Source organism: Equus caballus, chromosome 17, assembly GCF_041296265.1.
Source record: "Equus caballus isolate H_3958 breed thoroughbred chromosome 17, TB-T2T, whole genome shotgun sequence".
In the NCBI taxonomy this organism is placed as follows: Eukaryota; Metazoa; Chordata; class Mammalia; order Perissodactyla; family Equidae; genus Equus; species Equus caballus.
Window position 1 is genome coordinate 31229035 of NC_091700.1, and position 20363 is coordinate 31249397.

General features: G+C 35.9%; 1 protein-coding gene across 11 annotated transcripts in view; it reads left to right on the top strand.

The window, feature by feature from the left end:
- Positions 1 to 20363, top strand: part of NBEA (neurobeachin) — a 671317-nt gene that overhangs the window by 41198 nt on the left and 609756 nt on the right. The window lies entirely within an intron of this gene.

A 20363-nucleotide genomic window follows, 5' to 3' on the forward strand; every position in this document is an offset into this window, starting at 1 on the left:
CTTTAATTGTGCATTCAGTTCTCTCTCAAACTATTATTCTGAGGAGGATATCTCTCTGCCCATTGTTGGACATTAGGGCTGTAAAGTGTATTTCTTGGTCTGAAGAAATGACTGTCAGCTCTCCAAATTGGTGCAGTGTTGTCTGTTCTAGTTCTTTTATAGCTCTCTGAACATTGGCATCTACCACTGGGAAAGCAAAGCCCGGTCCAGAGTCAGTGTCTATGGCTATCAAGACCTGTTTGTAGCCCCCAGGGCTACTGATTTGCCAGCTATGAGGAAGGCCTTCCCTCTAGGGAATTTGTTGCATAATCATCTTCAGTCTCTGCCTCTGTTGGCCAGCAGAACAGTTCTTATTGGCATTTTGTGCCTCAGAGGCTACAAGAGGAACATGTCTAGATCCAGCCCATCTCTGCTTTGCTGCAGCAACCCCATGTCTGCTCATTTCACGGGCCCAAATGACCAACTTAAGGGAGCCCATGGGGATATCTGCTTCTTGATTTTAGTCACCTTCTAAATAAGGAAGAGAGTTCTTCTGATGGGTATCAATATGGCCTCCTCTAATGCACCCCTCAGATTCCCATAGTGATTTCCGTAAGGCCATGCCTCATATAGGGCATCCCTTTAATAGGACAGGTTTCCATTGCTCTCCTGCCTGACCATAGGGCCAGGCCATTGGCCACTGCCCCTTGAGTCAGTAAAAACCCAAACATAAGGGCTTATTGTTCAATTCTTCCATCACTGCTAGTAAAACAGCATGCAATTCAGCACACGAGGCTGATCTATTTTTACCTTCTTCAGTCAGAGTTGTGGCCTTCCAAACAAGATGTTGTCTTTTCACCTTGTAACTACCATCCACAAACCAAGCAGCTCTTTGTTGGTCAGTCAGGGACTGTTTATAGGGCACTGTCCAAGTGGCAGTAGAATCCAGCAGCTCTCCATACAGTTCCAGAGTCAGTCTTAGGAGAGAAGAGGCTCCCTGCTCCTGAGAATTTCCTCCTTGCATTCCCCGGGCAGCATGATCCTGTATATAAAGCATATCTTTTTTTTTAGGTTATTTTTCCGGGCACTGCCATCCCCATTAGAGTGGTTCTCTGACATCCTCCTAGATGTTATGTCTATTTCAGATTTCAAGATCATTTTATGTCCTTCAGTCATAGGGGTAGATTCAATGAATAATGTCTAATAGCAAGGTAGTAAATGCCCCTCAAATGGAAATTCTCTAGTCCAAAGTTCCAGTAGTCATTGCTGGGAGGCACTCAGGCTCTTGCCATAAGCCCCAGTCTACACTCCACAGAGGGCTATTACACAGAGAATTTGTCCCTACCAGCACTCCAGCTTCTGTTCCACACAGACCTTTACTGTAATTCCATCAACTTTTACGTTCCTAACTGTAGCTTCTATTAGGACTTCATCCACAGGTTTTGGTTTTACAATACTAGATTGGGGGAAGTGTTCCCCAGCTCAGAAATAATATTCATTTCTATAAAACATTCAGGTAGAGTTGATACAACCTATTTTCTTAGTACCTGCTTAAACATTCCAACTTTCATATAATAAATATATCATGCCATCTATTACATTTTTATCTTCTGTTAATCTAATTTTAGCCCAAGTCAGGGCTTCACCAATGGATTTTCGTACCACAGTTTGTGGGACTTTTGTATAAAGGAGTCCTGGAAACTTCTCTTTTCCACCCCCTTAATCATTTTCCCCACTCTTGTGCAAAAGGCTTTGAGTCTCCAGTGAGGGATTGAGTTAAGGGACCCTGCCCTTTTGTCAACCTTTGTTTTGATTAATCTGCCTAACCACTGTCCCCAGGTATTGCAGGTCAGGTTTCTCATTGCAATCTTCTCTTCTGGCTTTAAAATTTTTTTCAAACTGAGATAAATAGGGTAGATTTGTTTGGGGCCTTTAATCTTGGGGTACCAGCAGAGGGGTCTCTGGCCCACCCGACCTTAGGTAGTGCTGTATTAAAACCTGTTTTAACCCCGTCAGTGTCCATTTTATTTATTCCATTTCTTTTTTTGTGTATGAGGAAGATTAGCCCTGAGCTGACAACATCTGTGCCAGTCTTCTACTTTGTATGTGGGATGCCTCCACAGGATGGCTGATGATTGGAGTTAGGTCTGCACCCAGGATCCGAACCTGTGAACCCAGACTGCCAAAGCAGAATGTGCAGAACTTTAACCACTGGGCAGTGGGGCTGACCCCCTAGTCATCCCATTTCTTAATAACCATGTAAAGGTTTCCGTCCTCCTGGGATGAGTCCCATGACTGTCCCTTTCATGTTTCTTCTTTGTTTCACCTCTGTCAATATTCACTTTATTCACTGTATTTCTTAATAAGCATTTGAAAATTTTTACCTTGTTGGAAAGAGTCCTTTGACTCTTCCCTCAGCCTCTTCCCATTCTCTAATTAACCAGTGTTTTTATTAGCATCTATATGACCCAGAAGGGGAAGCTGAGTCAGCACATTTGATAAAACTTCCAGCATTGATTTCAGTTTTGCAGCAGTAAGGTTATATGGGGTGTCTATGTGAAAGGGGCCCCCTTCACCACAGCATTTACCGTGACTTGGGTAATGGGCATATTCATCAGGTGAATATTATATACTTTTCTTAACAAAGGAAAGAGAGTGTAGACACTAAGGGATGATACATTGTGGGTACGTGACTAGGAAGTCCATGGGAGAACTAATGGAAGATAAGGGTAATTCTAGTAAAGTTTGTTGATGCAGACTCCTCTTCTTGCAGGCTCTCTCTCTTCAGTGATAAGGGTTGCTCTTCTCATCCCAGGACAGGAAAGTTGGGATATTTATGCCACTTTTGCAAGGTAAATATATGCTCTGCTTTTAGGCAGATAAAGGAAGGTCAGAGAAATCTTCCTGTATCTGTTGATTCTTAATTACTTTCAGTTTAAAATAATCCTTGTGCCAAAGTGGCATATTTTAGGGCGGCATAACCTGATCCCCTTCAGTAAAAATGTAATTGACTCTTGCATCCTGAATACTATATAGATTGTTGCTATTATTTGTTATGACTTAATTTTCAAACAGTAAAAACAGCTGTTTGATATAGGTATAATATTAAACTGAATTATATGTAATTATATGGTATATTAGTTGTAAATGTGACATAAGAATACAAACTTTATTTCTAGTAAGAATTGTTTTGATATTGATTTCTGTATATAGTTTAAGCACTAGATCAAGGAAAACTGAAGTAATTGCCCATAGTTGGGGATTCCTGTGTGAACTACATACTGATCTTATGCCTAAGAATTTCTAAGAAATATTTGTGGAAGCTGAGTTTAGGCATGTATCTTCATTTCAGGGATTATTCATTGTAGGCTAGCTGATGTTTTACTTAGGCTTAATCCTTAACAGTTATAATATTGTAATTTTTAGGCCTGTGTATGTAATGTGTCTTTGTATTTTTCTGAAAAGCAAAACAAACACTTTCTTTGTCATTTTTTTACTATCTCTAAGCTTTTGTTTTTGAAATAATGTTGCTCTGATATTTAGTAATATTAACCACTTGTCATTTAGATCTGTTGATCAGCACATAGTGCTAATGAAGTTAAAGTCATGGATATTATTCCCATGTGAACCAGTCAATTTTTCTCCTTATTTTCTTCTTCTTGCCCATCTTGTACTGGAAAAATAGGGAAACTTAACATTTATTCAGTACCTAGTCTAAACTGGTCACTTTTAGACACTTTACATGAAGTAACTTCCTTAATCATCCAACTTCCTGTGAGATAGGTGGTGTTATACTGCCAAGTCATGAATTTACTAAGTGGCAGAGTTAGGATTTGGTCCTAAGTTGGCCTGGCTCCAGAGATTTGTGCTGTGATCAATTGTGGGTCAGTAAAAACCATTTTTTACATAGAATTTAAAAGTAAAACAATGGTTTTTAGCCTTGTGCTAGTGAATTGTTTCTTTCCTTCTTGGTAAGTGGTATCCTTAATTAGTATCTTCCCGGACTCTATCACTTTGCTTTAATTAGCTTTTATTTTATTTTCTGGTAGGGAACTTGATAAATTTCCATGTTATGGAAAGAAGAGAAACTGTATAAAGAAGGGACTGCTTAGGATATTACGGAGTGGAACTAGAGAGGGAAAGTTGGATGGCGTTAGGTTTGCTTCTGATTCTGTGCCTAAGGGATAGGTTATTTTCATGGAAGAACTGTCAGGAATTCTTTTATCAAATAGCCTAGAATGGATGATAGTCCTTTTCTAAGAAGTTGAAGTTTTGAAGGGTGTGGTCCATATTGTATGTATGCGTTCTGTGTTGCTAAAAGTCAGTTCTTATATTTAGTTAAAACTTTTTTTGTTTTTGCATTTTTTCTTTTAATTGCTCGTCCATAATATAGACTCTGTGTTATTCCATGGGAAGGAAATTGTAAAGAAAAGCATGGGAGAGGTGAGGCCTGTGAAACCCTGAGTAGTTCAAAAACGTTGTTCTATTAAGGGTGCTTTAGGTAGTAGCTGACTACCGATAACCCATGACTTGGATTAATACACTTTAATAATGGTTTATTTTTGTAAAATGAACCAAGTAGTACATGTACTTAGTGAATTTTTTTATTTCTGAGTTCTAGAATTACAAAATAATTTAATCATGTAAGACGTGAATAACAAAGTGATAATGAAACATAAAATAAAAATAACTACTTCCTACTTCTTTTTATTTAGATGTTTTTGTTTTCCTTTCCGAACTAAAGCTTTATTGCATCCATCTCATATGTGCACAAAATTTACTTTAAAAATGTAGATCTTTATTTATGTGGTATGATTCCAGCTGTTCATGAGATATGTTGGTTTCTGTATTCGATCTAAGGCATTCTTAAAAAAAAAAAACCAAAATCAGCAAACAGTGTATTTAACTACTTTTCATTCTTTTGCAGTATTAGTTTTTAGTTTTCCTTTATGTGAACTAAAGCAGTATATTATTCTGCACAACTCATGTCATATTAAACGATAAAACAATGAATGTGATTTAATTTATGTGGCCCAAAAAACCCAAAAATTATGAGAAAATAAGCCTTAAGAACAACATTATGAAGATTAAGAATAATTATAATTGCAAAAATATTTTAGAATTTAAATTCTGCATTTTAAAACTTTTCCATATATAAAGACCCATATTATGAAAATTCTTCTGTGTGCTCTATTAGCTTAAATAATAACATTATTTGACTAACATAATGTATAACAGTGATTTATGTGTGCAGATTTTATTTGCGTACAGGTATATTTATGACTGAATTTTGAGATTCAGATAGAATAGAATGTAGATGTTAGTTTTCTTATTACATAATCTTTGGTTATCTTTTATTCATGTATTTAAAAGTCTTCATTTGTTACACAGTTACAGTTAAATTGAGGTGAATAAGTAGAATAAAGTTATAAATCAAAGCAGTCAACCCTTAAAAACTTCATATATTCAATTATTATTTACACTTAAAATTTAAAAGGTTAGAAATGAAATGCATTGTGCTCTCATATGGCTTTTGTGAGTTAAACTTTGATGTGAATGATTCCATATAACTTCTTTGTAAATAGACACTGCCAATATGAGTATGGGTGTATATGTGTATATATGTATATATACAGATCCATACACACTAAAATATATAATGAAGATTATTTGTGAAGGGATCTTTAAGTTTTATGGTGAAAAATGGAGTATATTATTTTGTGTTAGAATCTAAGTATTAATAGAAGTAACTGGGAAATATACTTTGTGGTAATTGATTGATTAGCTACTTGAATTTCTTGGACCTCTTGTGTGAAAGTCATAACATTATGCACCAGGCACTGAGGTGGGCACTAGGATATATAATGGAGAGCAATACTAGGACTCCACCTTCCAGGAGCTTTTATTTTTTTATGAGAGACAAATAATATACACATAAATCAAGTATAGATTGTAGTTAGTGTTATGAATGAAATAATGTGTTTTGATATAGAATAATAATAAAAATATAGACATACTTTAGGTGGAGTAGCCAATGAATGTCTCTTTGAAGAAATGGCAGCTCAAACTGAGACCTGAAATATGAGAAAGACCTGGGCATGCAAAGAGCCAGTGAAAGAACACTGCAGACAGAGGGAATGGTGAGCCAAAGGCCTAGGATTTGGGGGACACAGGTCTGTTGAGGAACTGGTCAAAATCTGAGTGATTGGAGCCTGTAATCAGCAAAGGAGAGAGCAACGTGAGATGAAATTGGTGAGGTAGACACAAAGATGCATTCAGGTTTTACAGACTATGGGAAAGAGCTTGGATTCTGTTACAGGAGAAGTGGGAAGCCATTGAAAGACTTTCAGCTAGAGGAGTGACATTTATGTTTTAAAAAGATCATCTGGAGGCCGGCCCCATGGCCCAGTGGTTAGGTTCTCATGCTCTGCTTCAGCAGCCCAGGGTTTCGCCGGTTCGAATCCTGGGCGCAGACATCGCACCGCACGTCAGGCCGTGCTGAGGCGGCGTCCCACATGCCACAACTAGAGGGACCGACAACTAAAAATATACAGCTATGTACCAGGTGGCTTTGGGGAGAAAAAGGGAAACTAAAATCTTCAAAAAAAGAAAAAAAGATCATCTGGCTGCAGTGGAAAGGGGCAGGGGCAAAAGGATGTGGAGATCTGGTATGGTGCTTTGTTCTCAGTGGCTTCAGAGCAAGTTTTTAGTTAAATAATGAAACTAGAATTAAGCAAGAGAGTCTTCTTTCCAGTAGGGTTGTTTCCATTTGTAGACTATTAGTAAAAATGCATGAACCTATGTTTTCATTTCCCTTGGGTAAATATCTAAGAGTAGAATTGCTGGGATATATGAGTAAATTGTTTTCCTAAGTTGTAAAAAACTTGCTACATTGTTTTCCTAAGTGGCTGTGTCATTTTTTTATTCACACGTGAAATGTGTTCGAGTTCCAATTGTTTCATAGTCTCTTCAACTTTTGGTATTGTCAGTCTTTTTTATTTGAATCTATCAGGTGTATAGTGGTAGCTTACTGTGGTTTAAATTTGCATTTTCTTAATGACAAATGATGTTGAGCATCTTTTCATGTGCTTATAGGACATTTTTATATTTGTTTTGAAATACCTGTTTAGATGTTTTGCCCATTTAAAAAACATTGGGTTGTTTATCTTTTTTATTATCAAGATGTGAGATCTCTGTATATTCTGGATATAAGTCCTTAATCAGATACGTGATTTGCAAATGTTTTTTCTCAGGCTGTGGTTTGTCTTTTCATTCTCTTAATAGTATATTAATTTTTCAGAAGTCCAAATTATCAATTTTTTCTTATGCACTTTGCCTTTTTGTGTCCTGTTAAGAAATATTTGCATAATCCAAAGTCAAAAAGATTTTTTCCTAGATATTGTATAGATTTAACCCTTACATTTGTGAATGATGTAAAGTAAGAACTCAAGGTGCATTTATTGCCATATGGATGTCCAGTTTTTCCTCACTATTTGTAAATACTGTCCTTTCCCCATTATTTGTCTTGACTTCTTTACAATCAATCATCAGTTGATTTGTTTTTTTATTTGTGTGGGTCTGTAACTGGACTTTCTGTTGTGTTCTGTTAATGCATCTGTTTGTTCTTTTGGCAGTACCACATTGTCTTGATTTATGTGACTTTTGTAGTGTCATAAATCTGGTAGTTTAGGGCATCTGAAGTTTGTTCTTCTGTTTCAGATTTATTTTGTCTATTATAGGCCCCTTTAATTTCCATATACCTTTTAGAATCTTCTTGTGAATTTCTAACAAAAAGTCACAATTTTGACTTGGATTGTTTAAAAATTGGGGTGGAATTAACATCTTCCAATCTTTGAATATGGTAGATTTCTATATCTGTTTAGGTTTTAGTTTTCTTTTCTCTCTTTTTAAAAAAGAAATCTTGGGCGCTGCCTCTTGGCGTAGTGGTTAAGTTCAGTGTGCTCCACTTCAGTGGCCCAGGGTTCACCAGTTTAGATCCCAGGTGTGGACCTAGCACCACTCATCAAGCCATGCTGTGGCAGGTGACCCACATACAAAGTAGAGGAAGATTGGCACAGATATTAGCTCAGGGCCAGTCTTCCTCAAGCAGAAAGGGGAAGATTGGCAACAGGTGTTAGCTCAAGGCTAATCTTCCTCACCAAAAAAAAAAAAAAAAAAAAATCTTTGCAATGTTTTGTAGTTTTAAATGTACAGACCTTACAGATATTTAGATAAATTTCTTTCTAAATGTTTCATGTTTTATGCTATTTAAATGATACTAGTTTTAGTTTTAATTTATTGTTCTAATTATTCTTTGCTGATAAAGAGAAATATCAATTTTTGTATATTGACCTTAAATCCTGAGACTTAGTAAAATTCTTTGTTAATTTGGAAAGTTTTGAGTATATTCCTTAGGGTTGTCTCTGTAGATGATTATGAGGTTTGTGAATAAAGATAGTTTTACTTTTTCCTTTCCAATATGTATGCCATTTATTTATTTATTTGTTTTTCTTAGCATTTGGATTGGCTTAGACATCCAGGATAATGCTGAATAGAAGTGGTTGGAAAGGACATCACTGGCTTATTCCTGAAAAGCTGTAGTCATTCACCATTAAGTATGATGTTAGCCATAGAATTTTTAGAGATACTTTTTATCAGTTTGAAGAAGTTCCTTTATATTCCTAGTTTGCTGAAAGATTTTATAATAAATAGTTTTGAATTTTGTCAAGTGATTTTTCTCTATCTTTTGAGATGATCATATGGCTTTTGGCTTTTAGTCTGTTGATATGGTGAATTACATCGTTTGATTTTTTTGATTGGTGAGCTAAATCTGCATTGCTGGGATAAAATGTACTTGATCATGATGTATAATTCTTTTTTTTTTTTAAATTTCTAGACTTCATTTGATATATATTTTGTTAAGGTTTTCTGTATCTATGTTCATGAGAGTTATTTTGCTATGGTTTTCTTTTCTCTGATATGTTTTTCTGGTTTTATTATCATGGTATTGTTGGCCCATGAAATGAATTCGGAAGTGTTCTCTCTTTTTAAAATTTCAGGAAGAATTGATGGTAATTCTTTCTTAAGTAATTTATAGAAGTTATCTGTGAAATCATCTGGATCTGGAGTTTTGTTTGTAGGATGGTTTGTAACTACAAATTTAATTTCTATAATAGACAAAGACTGTTTAGATTGTCTATTTCTCCTTAAGCTGTGGTAGTTTATATCATTCAAATAATTTGTTCTTCATTTAAGTTGTCAAATTTATAGGTATGAAGTTGTTTAGAAAAGTCACCGATTATCCTTTTAGTCTATGTAGTATCTGTAGTGATGGTTCTTTTATTTGTGTTAATGCTAATTTATATTTCTCTCTAGCCTTTCCCAGGTCCCCCCACCCCTACCCCATCCACCACCCATTTAATTCATCTGGATAGATAAATTGAAGAACCAGCATTTGGTTTCATCATTTTTCTCTTTTGTTTTTGCTGTTTTTAATATCTTTAACTTCTCTCTTGTTTTAATTATATTTTCTGTTTGTCTTATTTTAGATATAATTCACTCTTCTTTTCTAGTGTCTTAATTTGGAAACTGACGTCATGGATTTGAAATCTTTATTTGTTAGCATTTATAAATTTCCCTGAAGCACTGTTTTAGTTATATCAAATTTTGACATGTTGTGTTTTCATTTTTATTCAGTTAAGCTTTTTTTCTAATTTTTTTGGTGATGCCTTCTTTGACCCACAGGTTATTGACAGCAAGTTTCCAGATATTTTGGTATTTTTTTCCTGATGTCTATTTTTTGCTGATTTTTATTTTAATTCTCTTGTGATTAGAATTTTATACTTCACTGAGATTTGTTTTACAGCCCAGGATATTCTCATCTTGGTGAAAATTTGATATGCACTTGAAAAGAGCATGTTTTTTGCTGTTGTTGGATGGTTTTATATGCCTCCATAACAATTAGGTCAAGTTGTTTGATAACGTTATTTAAGTTTTCTATATCCTTATTGATTTTTTTGGTCTATTTAATGTACCAGTTACTGAGAGAGGAACATTGAGATTTCCAACTAAAACTGTAAATTCGTCTATTTCTATTTTTGTTTGTTTAAGGATTTGCTTCCTGCTTTTTTGAAGCTCTCTTATTAGATGCATTCATGTTTAGGATTGCTGTGTCATTTTGATGAATCAGTCCCTTTCTCCTTATGGAAAGTCCCGGGTTATTTTTCTTTTATGAAGTCTACATTGTCTGACATTGGCTGATATAGCTGCACAATTTTCTTTTCAGTTGTCTTTGCTTGGTGTATATTTTTCCATCCTCTTGCTTTTAACTTGTTTCTTTATAATTTTAATTTGAGATCAACAAACTATAACCCATATACTAGCTGCCTGATTTTATAAATAGTTTTCTTGGAATACAGCCATACCTTGCCATTTATGTATTGTATGTGGCTGCTTTCAAGTTACAAATGCAGAGTTGAGTAGTTATGATGGAGATCATATGGCCTGAAAGTCTAAAATCTTTACTATGTGGCTCTTTAAGAAAGTTTGCTGACCTCTATGATTTTTTTTTTATATATACATAGATGTGGTTGGATTTTGCTGTATATTATACATTCTTGTAATCTCTGCCTTTTAAATGGTGATTTTAGATTATTTACATTTACTGTAATTATTAATATGGCCACATTTCAGTTTGCTATCTTTGCATTTTATCAAATCTCATTTTTTGTTTTCCTTCTTCATGTCTGATTTTGGATTAGTTGAATATTTTTTGTGATTCTATTTTACTTCATTTATTTATTTTTTTGAGGAAGATGAGCCCTGAGCTAACATCTGCCACCAATCCTCCTCTTTTTGCTGAGGAAGACTGGCCCTGAGCTAACATCTGTGCCCGTCTTCCTCTATTTTATGTGGGACGCCTGCCACAGCATGGCTCCACAAGTGGTGCATAGGCCCACACCTGGGATCTGAACCGGCGAACCTGGGGCCACCGAAGCAGAATGTGTACACTTAACCACTGTGCCACTGGGCCGTCCCCATGATTCCATTTTACATCTACAATGGATTTATCAACTGTACCTATTTGTTTCTTTAAAATAATTTTTTTTAGAGGCTGGCCCAGTGGCACAGTAGTTAAGTTCATGTGCTCCGTTTCGGTGAACTGGGGTTTCTGAGTTCAGATCCTGGGTGCGGACCTACATACCACTCATCAAGCCGTGTTGTAGCAGCATCCCACAAACAAAGTAGAGGAAGATTGGCACAGATTTTAGCTCAGCGACAATCTTCCTTAAGCAAAAAGAGGAAGATTGGCAACAGATGTTAGCTTAGGGCTAATCTTCCCCCCCAATAATAATAATAATAATAATTTTTTAAAATTAAGACTTTTAACTTTTTAGAGTAGTTTAAGGTTCACAGCAAAATTGAGGGGAACTTACAGAGATTTCCCATATAAACCCTGTTCCAACACATACATAGCCTGTGATATTATTGACATCCCCCACAGGAGTGGGACATTTATTACAGGTGATGAACTTACATGGATACATCATAAAATCATTCCAAAGCCCATAGTTTACATTATGGTTTACTCTTGGTGTCATACATTCTATGGATTTGGCAAAAGTATAATGACATGTATCTGCCCTTATAGTGTCATACAGAGTATTTTCACTGCCCTAAACATCCTCTGTACTCTATTTATCCCTCCCTTCACCTGCCCCTGGCAACCACTGATCTTTTTATTGTCTGCATAGTTTGGCCTTTTCCAGAATGTCATGTTGTCGGAATCACACAGTTTATAGCCTTTTCAGATTGGCTTCTTTCACTCAGTAATATGCAATTAAGGTTCCTCTATGTCTTTTCAGGGCTTGATAGCTCATTTCTTTTTGGCACTGAATAATATCCCGTTGTGTGGATGTACCATAGTTTATACATTGACCCACTGAAGGACATCTTGGTTAATTCCAAGTTTTGGCAATTATGAATAAAGCTTTTGTAAACATCCTTATGCAGATTTTTGTGTGGACATAAATTGTTAGCTCCTTTGAATAAATACCAGGAAGTGCAATTGCTGGATCGTATGGTAGGAGTATGTTTAATTTTGTAAGAAACCACCAAACTGTGTTCCAAAGTGGCTGTACTGTTTTACATTTCCACCAGCACTGAATGAAAGTTCCTTTGCTCCACATCCTTGTCAGCATTTGGTATTGTCAGTGTTCTTGATTTTGGCCTTTCTAATAGGTGTGTTGTGGTATCTCGTTATTGTTTTAAGTTGCATTTGCCTGATAACATATGATGTGGACCATCTTCTCATATGCTTATTTGCCATATATATATATATCTCTTCTTCAGTGAGGTGGCTGTTAAGGTCTTTGGTATTTGTTTCTTTTTTGCATTTAGTGTTTTTTCTAGAGTTTACAATATGCATCATTAACTTATCACTCTTCACCTTCAAATAATATATCACTTCAATATAGGGTAAGAGCATTTTAAAAGTTTGCTTATATTTCTTCTCTCCTGACCTTTGTGCTCTTGCTATTATTGTTTTTACTTCCACATGTATTATAAATCCCTTAATACATTGTTATTATTTTTGCTTTACATAGTTGTCTTTTAAAGAGTTTACAAAATGGAAAAAGAAGTCTTTTGTATTTAACAACAGACTTAACAATTCTGGCATTCTTAAATTTTTTATGTTGTTCCAAATTTCCATCTAGGATCATTTTCTATCTGCTGGAAGAACTTACTTTAATATTTCCTGTAGCAAAAGTCTGTGGGCAATGAATTCTGTCAGGTTTTATTTGTCTGCAAATGTCTTTGTTTGCTTTTATTTATGAAATGGATTAGGGTTTTCAGTGTTAGGTTAGGAGTTAGCATTTAAAGGCATACAGTGGTTGACAATCAACACTTTAAATTTTCACTTCATTTTACTCCTCATTTGGTTACCAGCAGCCAGATATACTTATAATATCTGTTTGTTCTAGTCATATAAAGCAATTATAAAAGTGGTTATACTGCTTTTCATAAACTACATGTTGTTTAAAATCTGTTGTAAAGAAGGCGCTTATTGCGTGATAGTCACTCCCTTTGTTTTCTCCTTCCTTCCCTAGAGTGTTTATGGTCTGTATTTGTGGCAGCATTTGTTACACTCTTGGGTATAGTTATTTCTATACCACAGAAAGATTGCCAATGTGAATTGCTTGCAGAGAGGACTGGTGTGAAAGAAATGGGAAACAAGTAATTTTCTATTTTTCTTGCCTTAGTTTGTCAGCTGGGTTTAGGATATTAACTTTTATTATGTTCATGACCAAATTGTACTTTCCTGTTATTTACTAAACACTTATATAAAAATCATTTATTATGCATGCTAATGTTTACTGGCATATCTTGAAGGTTAGATGACTGGTGGAGGTGTATATTTATGTCTTGAGGGTGCTCTATCTGGTATTGATACACTTCTTAATTCTTTATGCTATTGATAAGAAAAGACAAATTCTGATACTGATACTAGCTTTGGGACCTTGGGTAGGTTACTTAACTTATGCTAACCTCAATTTTCTTGTTTTAGATATTCATCTCACAGAGTTATGAGAATTACATGAGGCTATATACATAAATTACTAATACTTCAAGAGCTTTATAATTTAGATTATCTGCTTTTAAAAGTAATTTGTTTGGCCTACAGTAAAAGACATCTGTATACTAAGAGAAAGAAAACAAAATGTAAGCAGGAAGACAATAGAGGAAGGAGATAAGACAAATGTAGTTATCAAATTTTGAACATTAAATTGATTTTTTCCCACAGATGGGTCATACTTTCTTGTTTCTTTGCATGTCTCATAATTTTTTGTTGAAAACTGGACATTTTGAGTACTAAAGGTAGAAACTCTGGAAAACAGATTCTTTCCCCCCTCCCTTGTGTTTGTTGTTGCTGTTGTGGGTGGTGGTGGTTGTTTGCTTAGTGACTTTTCTAAACTATATTCCTAAGGTCTGTGCTTTCTGTCATGTGTAGTCATCGAAGTCTGTGTTCTCTTAGTTTAGTGGTCAGCTGATGTTTTGACAGAGTTAAATACCCAGCGCTAAGGACGGGAAAAAGAAAGGAAAAAAATACTTCTGCATCTTTGCAGATTTGCTCTGTGTTGGGTCACTCATTCAATGCTTAGTGAGGCTGTTTCCAACTCTGCCTGAGCTTTTACTTCCAACTTGTATAGAGCCTAAAGGCCAGCTACAAGTGGAAGCTTAGGATCTTTTCAGGCCTCTTCTGAACATGCAGCCTACCCTGGGCATGCATGTAGCTTTCTTGATTCCCCAGTATACATGAGAGCTTTAAAAAGATCTTTTGCCCTCACATACTACCTTTCCCTACGTCTTCCTTCCTAGGCTTCCAGGTCTGTCTACTGCTTGTCTCAAGTGGTGTCTCTTGCCCCAGGCTGCTGCAGCCAGTATCTGTGTCTTTAAATGCTTTCAGCAAAAGTGTCCTAGGCCCAGTGATGTTCTGAGTTTGGTGAAACAGAATTCTTTGTGCCTGTCCTTGAGGGAGATGCCAGACGGGTTGAGACGTGCAACCATAATTCTTTGAGAATAAGGTCCCTACTGCTCCCTCTGGAACTAGCAACCCTCATCACCAGTGGAGGCTGCCATCCTCATGAGTGTTCCCAATCTGGGATGTGGGCGATTGTGGTGGGGCAATGTTTTCACCACAAAGTAATAGCTACTTCTTCACTGAGTCTTCCCCTGGTTGATGTAAATCTTTGACTTGATTCCAGAATTCTTCAGAAGTTGATTCTGACAGTTTTTGCCAGCTCATTAGTTTTTTAGGGAGGTCATAGCTCTGGAGTTGCCAACTCTGCCATGTTTTGGTGATGTCACTCGCAACATTCTTTTTCAAAGGAAGGTGTTCTAAACTGATTTCACTTGAGAATAATTAGAAACTGGAAGTGAAATCTATTTAAGCCTGATTTTAACAACTAAAAATTGTGTATAGTGTACTTAGTGTCTTATTGAATCAAGAATACAAGTCTTCTGAATTTTGCCTGTGAAACCTTATGTGTTTTCCAAGTTGTAATAGAGGAAAAAGTAAGGCAACTGAGGGGTGTAAACAAGAATGAGAAAACATCTTCTTTGGCTTTGTGATCATTCCTGGAGCATTAAAAAAGTTATATAGCAATAAGATCAATTAATTGCTGAAGGAGAAAAGTAGAGTACAGTAGAAAGTCTGGCTTACAACTTTATGACCGACCATGAGTTAGTAAAGTGTGCCTGCCTGCCTTCTTCCCTTGCTCCTGTCCTCCTATCTTCCCACATCATGTTAAATGTTGAATAATTTTCATGGGCTTGGGCAGTGTGCTAGTGGTATAGATATAGTGGATAATTAGATAGAAATGGTCCTTACCCTTACAAAGCTTATTGTAGTGTGGAAGATAGAAATCTGTAAACATCTTGATATCATGCAATGATTGCTTTGGTGTGCATGGGTTGTAATGGGAGTTCAGAGAGAGGCCATCTTTGTGGGTTCTAGGAAGGCTTTCTGGATTAAGTGATATATAAACTTATATTTGGAAGTTTAATGAAAGTTAACATTTAAGGGTTGGGAGAAAACCCTATGTCATGCAGAGGGAGTAACATATATGAAGAGTTTTAGATGAAGTGAGAGATGACATTGCAGACACATTCCTTATAACAGTAACTAGAAAATAGTAAGTAGAGGAAACTGAAGCTGGAATGTTAAATTCTGGCATTATAAGCAGTGTTATCTAGTTTAGAGTTTAGCCAGAAGAATAAGTTGCAGAGAAATCCAAATGTTTAATAATTGTCTGGTTTGATCTAATTGATAAGCACTGAATTATCCCATATGATCCTAACTAATAATCTAAGATTTCAAAATAAAGATATTTAAAAACTATGTACTTAAAAAATAAGCAAAAGATGCTTAAATTGCTAGTAATTATAAACCTTAGTACTTTGAGAAGACAGTATTTTCCCAAGTCAGCATTTTAAAATTTTTAAATTTTTCCTTCTTCTCCCCAAAACTCCCCAGTACATAGTTGTATATTTTAGTTGTGGGTCCTTCTAGTTATGGCATGTGGGACGCCACCTCAGCATGGCCTGATGAGCGATCCTGGGTCCGTGCCCAGGATCTGAACTGGCCAAACCCTGGGCCACTGAAGCAGAGCATGCAAACTTGACCACTTGGCCACGGGGCTGGCCCCCTCAGCATTTTATATTACAAATTTTTATATAGAAAATTTTGTTTACTGTATGTAAATAAAAGCTATTTCTTTAAGAAAGCTCAGCTATGATATTTTATATAAATTCGCTTATGACTGATTCTTGAGTAGGCAGCACATTGTGGATGGACCACTCTTCTTTACGGTGGCAACACTTTTTAGAATTTTAAGGAGAAGGCCTGGAGGAAAAGAACACCCTTAACTGTGCAAATAGGGTGTCACAATGACATGTTCAGATTTACAGGAAGTCTCAATTGATTTATAAATCTCTTTTATACTGTGGTAACAGTGATTTTAGCTTTTTTTTATTTTAGCTTTTTTAAATTCATTGTGTTACTTTCATTGCTTTTTAGAATGTTTTCCTTTGAGGTGTTTTTTTTTTAGTATTTATTGCTAATTTTCCTGTAATGTAACCTTCAGCATCTTCTTTCTTGCTGACATAACTTTAAATAATTTCATTGTTTTCCCTTATTGTGATTTACTACCTCTGGATGTTTCATTTCTTACCCACAGAAATCATTTTGTCTTTCCTCCTTTTACCCCCTACATTGTTCATAAAATACTGACTTCTACAAAGAGCTACTGTGACACATCTCGTCTGTGTTTTTTAAGTCTACACCTCTGACTTCATAGCAAGGTGTTTAGGTGCATTTTCTAGTAGATTAGAATCTTGGATCTGCCACTTACTTATGTGTGACCTTGGTCATATTGCTTAATCTCATTTATCTTCACTTTCCTTCTATGAGAACAGTTATGCCTTTTCCTCATAAGTTTGTTAGAGAATTGTTTAAATGATAAAGCTGATTGTTTCTACTTTTTCATACATACGTTAGTTGATAAATATTGAACCACCCATTTATGAGTGGAGAATAAATATTTTCCTGATCTTGGAATGATAGTTTCATAAGCAGTTAGCCACATTAACACTAATGTATTAAAAGTTATAATAAAGATTAGAAAGACCATCTGAAAACATAGGCCCACTCTACAACATCTACAATAAATGCTTTTAGGGCTTCTGGCAAAGAAATCAGAGAACCATAACTGTAATCTTTTGTAATTGAACGATATGTAGAAAGGGACATTGTTTTTTCAACTGTGAAAAAGATGGAAGCTTATGTTTCACAAAACAGAGCCTGATTGTTAGAGTTACACATATTAATTGTTAATTCCTTTGAAAGCAGACTATTTTTTTTTTTTTTAGGAAGATTAGCCCTGAGCTAACATCCACCGCCAATCCTCCTCTTTTCTGCTGAGGAAGATTGGCCTTGAGCTAATATCCATGCCCATCTTTCTCTATTTTATATATGGGATGCCTGCCACAGCATGGCTTGATAAGCAGTGCGTAGGTCCATGCCTGGGATCCAAACTGGCAAACCCTGGGCTGCCAAAGCAGAGTGTGGGAACTTAACTGCTATGCCACTGGGCTGGCGCCAAAAGCAAGACTGTTTTTGATACCAACTCAACACAAGATTGACATAAGGGAAGCCATATTGTGGAAAAAGAAACCATATTGTAACTTTGAATGACCTTTGACTAACTAATCCAGCTGGATATGCACCCTCCAGGAGATCCACCTACTCTGGAGATTTTATGACCCCTGCTTGTGCATGTACCTCCCAGCTTCAATAAGACAATAACTTCATTCTTTTGTGTTCCTTAGGAATGTGATGACCCTTGAACAGAGAGTCTGTGCTGGTAGCCATCATCAGAGAAAACTGAAAGATCTGATGTGGTGACTCCCACTCTGTAACACCAGAAGGTCAACATTCCTAACCCCTCCCCTGTAACCCGCTGGCCTATTTAACTGCTTCAAGATTCCGTGCCCCCCTTAAGATGGTTCTTTTGGACATTGGTCGGCCATCTTCCCTATTGGTAGCAAGCCGTAATAAAATGCCCTTTCTCTGCCACCATCTTGCCTCTTGACGAATGGCTTTTGTCTTGGTGGCAAGCTGATGGTACCCTTTGTGCAGTAACATTTTTTCTTCCCACTGAGCCCATCTCTCTTATTTACACATTCCATAATGGTTGTTGGTCACACCAGAGTCTACTAAATGCTTACAACTCATTTAGGAGATTAATCTAAAAAATTCTTCAGTGTGCTCCCATTTCAGTGTATGCTGATTTCTTACACAGATTTATTCAGAGGCTCATAGGCTTAAACCTCAGTATCTACTTCTATTTTTTTAATCAGTATGTGTTCACATCATTGGTTTTCAAACCTGTTTATTTCTCTCTATGATTCACTTCTAGAGAACATTTTAGTTGCAAATCACTGGTCTTCAAGGTTCATCTTAGTGACAGAAGTCAGTTGGACATAGAATAATGAATAAGTAAGCAGTTCTTTGATTAGACCATGGAATGGTGAAAATGGTGTTTTAGTTGATTTTGATTCATCTATAAGTAATATCTAAGATCGTTCATGATCCACAATAATTTAGCACTTGCTGGAAACATAAGACTTAAGCTGGCTGCTTCATGGTACTTTTAGATGTATGTGATCGGGTGAGTACATTTTTTAGCTCAAAGATGAGGTTATAGGAGAACTGAAATAGCTAACTTTAACTGAATGCTAACTATATGTCTGACTTTGTTCCTACGTGCTTATAACCCAGTTACTTTATTTAATCCTCACAACAACCCTATTAGGTAGGAACTTTTTATTCCCTTATTTAGATGAAGTAACTGAGGCTTAGAGAAGTAGCGTCATTAAGGTCACAAGTGAGTGGTACAACTAAAGTCTGAATCCAGGAAGTCTGAATTCAGCGCCTCTCTCTTAACCACTTGTGTAGCTATTTTTTTAATAAACCGGAAATAGTAAGAGGAGTTGGAGTTTTTTCATACACAGAAGTAAAACCACCCTTTAACCAGAGAGAATATCTAGGTCAGTAGTTAGCATAAGGGCTGTTTCTTATAAAATTGAATTTTGGAGCTGTTACAGTGAAAAATATACACAGAATATAATATTTTACAATTTGAAAATATTTCGGTTTTAGGGGCTGGCCCCGTGGCCGAGTGGTTGGGTTCGCGCACTCCGCTGCAGGCGGCCCAGTGTTTCGTTAGTTCGACTCCTGGGCGCGGACATGGCACTGCTCATCAGACCATGCTGAGGCAGCGTCCCACATGCCACAACTAGAAGAACCCACAACGAAGAATACACAACTATGTACCGGGGGGCTTTGGGGAGAAAAAGGAAAAAATAAAATCTTTAAAAAAAAAAATATTTCGGTTTTAAATTCTTAAATTGTAGAGACTTTAAAAATATTCTTAAATGAGATTTTAGTGGTTATATGGACTTGTATGAAGACAGACTTACTGGGTTTTGAGCCTGGGTCTTCTATCTACTAGTTTTATGATCTTTTGCAAATTACTTAAACTTTCTATGCTTATTATTCCTTATCTGTAAAATGAAGGTAATAATAGCTTCTTTCTCATAAGGCATTGTGAGAATTAAATTATTTAATATATGTAAAGCACTTAGAATAGTACTAAATGGCATGTAAGGTTAGGTGGTGGTATTATTATTATTTATCCTATTTATACCATATCATGTCATTATCCATCCTTATTAATGAACATCTTTCATTGATGGAAAATGAGTTCTACTTTTCGAATCTAATTTTTAGTCCCTATCTGTCTGTAATCTTATTTTTCCTTTGCTTCCTCTTTCTCAACTACTCACAATTTATGTCTTCGTTTATGCTTTATGTAACTTATAAGCAAACTTCATCCTTTTTTGGAATAGAGTCTACATACATGCATACATACATACATACACAAATCTTTATTCTTGGAATTTAGCACCTAATTAGTGCATGGGCTTTTTCTCGTCCATGGATATATCCCTAGTTCCCTTGAACAGTAAGTTGTAGTCTTTAATAAATAAAATATTTATTGATGAATGAATGAATGAATGACCTCAAATTTGTCGAGCGTTTTGTATATGGCTATTATTGTCTCCTAAATTTTCCATTATCTAGACCAAAAAGATAGCCAGTTTGTCAGTGTTCTTCTTTAAGAATGGTACTCATAACTGAATATAATAATTAACATGTGATTTGATCAATAGAGAATAAGAGTATCATTATACTATGTCTTTTATTCTGGGTGTGTCTATCACTATACTTAAAGCAGCATTTGAGAAGGACAGTCGTACCT